Source organism: Montipora foliosa, chromosome 6 (assembly GCF_036669935.1).
Source record: "Montipora foliosa isolate CH-2021 chromosome 6, ASM3666993v2, whole genome shotgun sequence".
NCBI lineage: Eukaryota > Metazoa > Cnidaria > Anthozoa > Scleractinia > Acroporidae > Montipora > Montipora foliosa.
In genome coordinates this window covers 25,727,894-25,735,393 of record NC_090874.1, presented here as the reverse complement: position 1 = coordinate 25,735,393, position 7,500 = coordinate 25,727,894, and the positions used below count along the sequence as shown (strand labels likewise).

At 38.9% G+C, this 7,500-nt stretch overlaps 1 pseudogene; it reads right to left on the bottom strand.

Moving 5' to 3' along the window:
* The window catches only part of LOC138007503 (uncharacterized), a 4,463-nt pseudogene extending 52 nt beyond the window's left edge, over positions 1-4,411 (bottom strand).
* Positions 4,412-7,500: the final 3,089 nt, after the last annotated feature.

Genomic DNA, 7,500 nt, shown 5'->3' with positions numbered 1-7,500 from the left:
GAATAAAGCTTATCAACAAATAAGAACTTGGAATGAATCCTCTGAACAGGCAAAAAAACCGCTGGTCCACCATGCTCAATGTTGTCTGGAAGCCAGACAGAGAGAGGATTTCCAAAGCCAAGGTCCTGTTCTGAGGACTTTAACCAGTTCACAACTGCAAAAGTGTGAATATTCTGCTTTCCCTTGATTTCCACACTGTGAACCATAAAATAACGAACAATTCCAGGTCGCATAATCCCAAGGTTAATGACTCCGTTGTCACCACACCATGATGCAATAATGCGAGCATAGGGACAAAGTCTAGAGCCAGCTGTGGAACCATACCTTTCACCACCCACTGACAAAGACTTGTATTTCTTGTACATGGTAGCAAGAGCCAATGATGCCTCTGCAACTTTTGGATACATCGTGACATACACAGAACGCAGTGTATTCAGTTCATCTCGGTCAAGACTTGCCTGTTTGTAAGAGCTATCGAAACGAACAGATGTCTGCCCATACAGATTCCTTTCCATGTAAGGGACCACATGAGGCCATCATAAGCTGCGACTTTACAAGTGTCTCTCCAAAAGTCCCTCTGGAGTCAATTTGTGATTTGCAGTTGAAGAGAAAAAAGTCTTTGTAATCTTCTGGGAGATTATACTGCATATTGGCCAGAATTCCAGACGTCATAAACTTACGCATGATTTGTACTTCTATAGTCTTATTGTTGGTGTGGTAAGAGCCCAAAATACCATTGTAACGTTCAAAGCTAAAAAGCCAGAATCCATAAATACTACCATAGTTCTCTACACACTCTTTAAGGTGCAAGTGAAGATGCATATTTGGTGTTATAGCTAATTCACCATTAATCTTTTCATACTCTTTGAGGAAATGCATTAGTTTACAATCTGAAACCATCAGGTCTGTTTTTGTAATGCAGGGCTTGCAAAGAAGACGGCAAGCTAAAACAAAAGATTGCCAGTAATGCAGATGTTGATTTGGGAGTACATCCTTCAGAGCATACATTGAGAACAGAAGGACAAAATTCTTCCATTGAGCAGCAGTGTACCCACCGTAATTCGATTTAATGTTTCCGAGAAGTCTTCCAATATCTGATAAAGAGGAAATGTCCTCTATCCTTTCTTGAAGTTTCTCGAAACCTGCTTTTGTGATTATTTCCTCCTCAATCCATTTAGAAAAGACCCTCTTCGCTGTTCCAAGAAACAAGTTATGCATTGGGTCAATCACGCACATCTCAATACTGGTATAATATGGGAGTTCAAACAAAACAGTGTATCTGACTCCTAGCTGGCTTGCGAGTTTCTCGGCTGCATTCCCAGACTTACAGTTCTTCACTCGGTATGCATCTCTTCGGTGTTGCTGGGAAGATCTCTTTGGCCATTCATCCCGGTCATCAAAACCACCATAGTTCTTCTGCTCTCCAAAGCCACCTGGAAATTCCTTGTTGCAATGAGAGCAGCCTCGCCTTGCACTATGCCCCAGAAATCCACACAATTTCCGTGCTGCTGGAATATCTGAAGCAAAGCACAACACTGCTGCCTGAATTTCTACTGCAGTAGATGGACTTTTATAGGTATTTACCTTAACTCCTTTCCACAATGCATTTAGTTCATCAACAGCAGGCTCAAGTAAATGGTTTAGAGATTTTGGCTCCTGTTTGAGGGCAGGAATGATGCCAACTAGGATAACATTTTCTTTCTTCAACCGGATACTTCTTGGAAGATTCATCAAAACCATGTAAATAACCCCGACAGAAAAGTCATTTCAACGTTCGAAAGGTTTAAACCAATCCACATTCATCATGAGACCAAACGATTGAGGAAGGTTAAGGAAAGGTTTGTTGCCTTTCCAATTGCCAAACTGTTTCCAGACTTTCCCGTTGTAAACATCAGCATACAAGTCATCATCCATTTTTCTTGTTTTCCACTTTTCACACTTCTCTTCTAGTCCAGGGCGCTTCAGTAAAGTCTCCAGGGAATCAATGATACTCTTATAACAGTAAGTCTTCAAGGCATACAATTTGGTGTTCCCATTTCTCAAAACCTTCTGGGCAAGCTGTGCACCACAAGTTTTTGGTCGCCTTGCTCGAGGGAAGGGCACATTGTTACAGGTCTTTGCAAAATTCCGAAGTCCATCATTGACAACAATTTCATCCATATGGTACAGTTTTGTGCACTTTGGGCAAACCACATACTGTAGAAAATTGTCACGATCAATTTTCAGAAACCGTCTTGCAGAGTAGAGACTTGTTGGAAGATTGGTTCCAAGAACTAAACACAAATCTGTGTGGTCTTTAATCAGTTGACCAATACAAAATAATAACTGCTGGACAAATTTCAACAGCTGTTCGATTGCATTGTTGCTGTAGTTCTTGTATTGCCAAACTAATATAAAATACACCAGCCAGGTCAAAATTACTTGTATACACTGCTGATTTGTACGATGCACAGAAGGCTGGGGCAATTCCACTTCTTCCGACAGTAGGTAATCCTCTGCATCACTTGATTCAGAGTCCAAATAATCTGTACTCTGATCTTCAGAACAGCTAGTTTCAGACTCAGAACTCTCACTAGAGTCAACTGCATCTGGTCCCTGTGATTGCAAAAAAAATATATATATATGAAAAGCCCTAAGAAAAAGTAAGCCATGTTTTGAAAAAATTCTAGTTCATATGAATCAAGTTCAAATAAAAATGATACTGGGTACTGGAAAGTAAATAAATCAATTGTACCTGACAATAAGCACTGTAAGATTCAGATCCACTGTAGTCATCTAAGATGTGTAAGAAAAAGAAAATAATAATTATGTTCATCATGCAGTTGACCATGTTAGCTGTTACTACTTTGGCAGGGTTATTCAAATTCAGGGTCAGTTTGCACAGTTCAAATTTCTGCACAGGGTTAGGCTTGGTGCTGATGCAGGTGAAATATTCAATTGGCCAACAAGGGATGATGTGGCTGATGTTCTATGGACCCATTCATTTGATTGGCAACAGTCCATTTAAGATTATGGAGCATGAGCAAGTTAAAAAAGTGTTCCGTTGTATCCAGAGGCACTGATTTTCTTTTAAAGGGTTGTTTTCTGTTAATGTTGAAAATACTCAAGGAACAGTAGTCATTATTGAACTTATGAACTCACAGTCAGGTTTTTCTGATCACATATTATCTTAAGGTGTTTTTGTGCCAATTAATCTTAACAAGGTTACATGTATGCATTGCTAATGCACATGATTTTGAATTTTTATCACAGTACTGTTTCTGACACAGTGCAAATATTTTGCAAAATGTTGAAAAACTTCAGTTATTTGAAAGCAAATGTGAAACTGTTGTATAAACATTTAAGTGTGGATGTTATCACTCTCTTTAAACGTCTTGCTTATGATCTTCTGAAAATTGGACAAATTTTCCCCTCCGCAACTTCCCCTCTGCAACAGTAGATGCTGTTTTCAAATCCTACCTCGTTGTGAAAACTGTAACTATTTAAGTTTCCTCTTGTGATCTTTTCAATTAATATAAATTGGGAAAAAGCATCAGCCTACTAGACTCTAGATATTATTTCAGAATTCAGAGAATCTGCTAATAAAACTAAAAACAAATAAAACACCAAGTTTTCTGTTCCCCTCCGCAACGGCCATATTTTTAAGCTCTATAATCTAAGAAATGCATTTTGGAGAAAAGCAGGACAGCAGCAAGTAAAGCTTTGTAGATGATCTTAAGCGTCAATAGGTTATGAGAAGTAAAGGACAAATTCTTATTTAAGCTATAACAAGATCTTCGCCTCTAAATTTCCCCTCCACAACAGACGGAATACTGTGGAATGACCCTGTATCCGCTATTTTTGGCAGTTGTCTGAGGATTGCTTCACAAGAAGCATGAAACTCTGCTCAAGTAGCAATATTTATGTCTTTTACCAAGTAATCCAACTCTCAAATCTATATTTTTCTTTTCAATGTCCAAGAAGAACATCAGTACCTTTCTATCTTCTATTTTATAATATATTTTAATGTAAAATCGTCCCTACTGCACTTAAGCTTTATGGAAAACATATTTCTAGTGTAAATCCAAAAACAACTACACAATAAGCTTAACTTTTTGTCAGAAGTTTCTCCCACACAATTAAAACCCAGAATTTTGACCTTGAAAACTGGCGAGTGTTTACTGTATTTAATATTACGTATGTGATCACCTTCGCTTTCACTTGAGCTGGATCCTAGAACATCTTCAGGCACAGATGATTTGCTCGCATCTTCTACTGTTTTCCACTGGTTAAGACTTGAATTGCAGTAGAGCCTACGATGTTCATGAAACTGTGATTTGCTGAGAAACTGTTGACAATGACCACACCGTTGCCTACACCTTTGACGCCTCTTCTTACGATTTGAATCGTTATGCAAACCTTTCCTCTTCATTCCTTCTTCCCGTAAATACAACTAACTAGCGATCAAGACAACACAAGCTGAAAAAACGCCAAAAATACAGCGATAACCCGCTGGTGAAGCAAGGACAAAAGTTTTCATGTGTCGTGATGTGCGCAGACGTTCACAAATGCTACTTTGCGCATGATATTGCGGGCTCTGAATGCCTTGTTGTCATTGGGAACAAGTAAAGCAGCGTGACAAGCAGCGTCGTATCTCGAGGAGAAGCGGGAAATTTGACGATTTAGTCTGAGCGTTGTTTCTGAAGGGACGCTGTCTTCCTCTTTGTAATCAAGCATGAAGTATGATGCCGTCGATATCACCGAATGCTGAAATTCAGGAGACCAGAATGCTCGACCAGGAAACCCCAAGAGCTGCTCCAAATGATGATCTTGTGAGAAAACGTCTTGTCGAAGTTTCGGAAATTCGAAAAGAAAACCAGCAGCTGAGGAACGAGATGGCAAATCTTAAATCATCAGCGAAGAGAAAACTCTTCCAGCGACCTAAAGAGAGCGATCCCGAGTGCTCGGTAAGTTGTTGTTCCTTTTTTACTCTAAACCGACGATGATGGAAAATGTATTCGAGAAACGAATGATCGTGTATTGTGATTGACACTAGTGTGTCATGCTCTTAGATTCGTGCTCTTAAAATGTGCTCTTAGATTCGTTTACCCGCCATCTGACATCTAAATTTAAAATTTTCCGGGAACTCGAAGAGTAAAATGGACCATTAGTAATTTTTATACAAACATCGATTCAACTAGAATTACCAAGGGGGAAACTATTATCAAAATGATCCGGCGAAAATATCAATAAACGTAAGTGTGCTAAGGGGCAGGAAAAACTGAGCGTCAATCCTGTCCCGTTTGCTACAATATAGAACGTGGATTAATAATCATTGTCTGGCATGATTTCAAATTCCATCAACAACTTTTTTTTATTTTTATCTACTGTAGTTTCGACAGTCCAGCAAATCAGGTTATGTCCAAGAAAATTGTGAGCAAAGTCCGGTCAGTTTATGGCAAGAAAAAGTGGGAGAAGTCAGTTATCAGGGGTAAGTTTCCTGAACTTTTTATATGCATTGTTTGTCATTCTACTTTCGAAGTCCCAACATTTAGATGTATGTGGCATTAGTTATACGAGAATAGATGTATGTTTAAAGATCAGTCTAGAATTCTGTCTTTTATTCTCATGGCATTTATATGTTTAATCAGGCGGTGGAATGCATATTGTAAGCACAAATTTGCTGCTGGTCATTGTTGGAACTTTAAAAACAAAAAGCAAAAGTCACAGCGGATGCTAATAAAAGAGGCAGATAAAACTGAGTTTAGGTAGACGGTCATCAAAGAAAAGCCCTTGAGATTATTTTGAGTTCTGGTGAAATTTCAAGCCTGGCAGAGCCAAAGTATTTACCAATTTTACCCACGACAGATCGTAAAACTTGATTTTTTAAATTTCGATCAATCATTTCGTGTTATCGTCTCATTTTAGCTTCTGTTCAACAACATTGGCGGTCAACAAGGGACGACAGAACTAGAGTTACAAATTCTAAATTCGAGGCACATCGGAGGCAAGCAAAGAAGAACAATCGCCTGAAGAGGGTAAGTTTATAACCAGTTACCTAAAACTTAAGATTATAAGTGATGACTATTTTTGTTACTGCGCATACGTTTTGTTTCTCGAGATACTCAGGTTCCCTATGGGTGGAGCCTACCAATGAAGGGATATTTGTGCGCAGTTTATAAGTATGCAGAGAAAGCAGGACTTAGCAACTTCTTTTTGTATCGAAAATTGGGGGTGATCAAGCATTTTTCAGACACAATTAAGCTTTGATTTTCCGTTATTTTCTTTAAAACTGATGGGTAATAAAGTTCGATTAGATTCGGTTTTTGTGATATCCGGAATAATCAAGGTCTCGGTTACTCTTACCTCGACCTTGATTTTTGATTTTTCCGGATATCACAAAAATCTCATCCAATAATTGCTCAATTTTATAAGACGGCGATTACGCGGCTGTTTAATTTTTCAATGTCTAGCAGTCTCATCTCTCTGGAACCCCTGCTGTAACCAATTTTTGGTCATTTGGCTTTTACAATTATGCATGTGTTAACTAAATTCAAGCTTCTCTCAACAAACAAATGGATCTGAACGGAATCGAAATAGTTTCTAAAACTATATTATAGTACTCGGTTGTGCTGTGTCGGGTGAAATTATCAACACCGTGGTAAAGAAATGCATACCTCAGTTTCTCTCACAGGGAAGACCAATTTGCTATGCTGCCTTTTAGTCGATAAATTCCAACAACAGTAGTCGGCCCTATAATTGTAACTGCCTGTAAAATAAAAAGCTCTCGGCAGATTTTTATTGATTGATCCAGCTTCTAACACTGAATGGTAGTAGCCAGTGCATACATGAAAGCTAGTTATGGCAGGATTTCAGTCAAAAGGCCATGGAAGCACGTTCCTGATGATTCTTCTCCTTTTTGGTTATTCATTTAGAAACTTTCAAGACGCCTCCTAACCCTGGAAAGGTCGACGACGGTCCTTTCGGACGCCGACAAAGCAAAGGCGAGGGAGATTCTTTGTTCTCCGCAGGCACTGAATTACATGTCTTCAGAGGACAGCGAAGGAGAAACGACAACCACAAATGGCCCAAAGCCAAGAAAATAAAAAAGCTACCGTGGGAAAGAAGTAAGCTGAGGAACATTAAGGCTAAACTTGATGAAGAACACTTGAAAGGTCTGAGCGAGAGGCAATGAAGAACCACTGCCCTTGTTAGGCGAGGTGACGAAGTGTAAACTCGCCCCTACCCAAATGGTGGCCCGAACTGGGCAATTCGTACTGATTGATGACGTTAGCTGAACCGTTTTAGGTTGTATTATAAAAGTTTCTTTTAGCACCAGCCAATATTTGTAAAGCTGTTTTCTGTATCTTTTTATGGGAAAGAATTCATGTTAATGTGATCGTTTTTTCTTGACTTCGAACAAGTTATGTCACATTATGTGTGTGTTTGTTGTTATCTGTGGTCATTATTGAGAATAAATTTAGACTTATAGTGGAAATACAGTATTTCGTTTTGATTTAG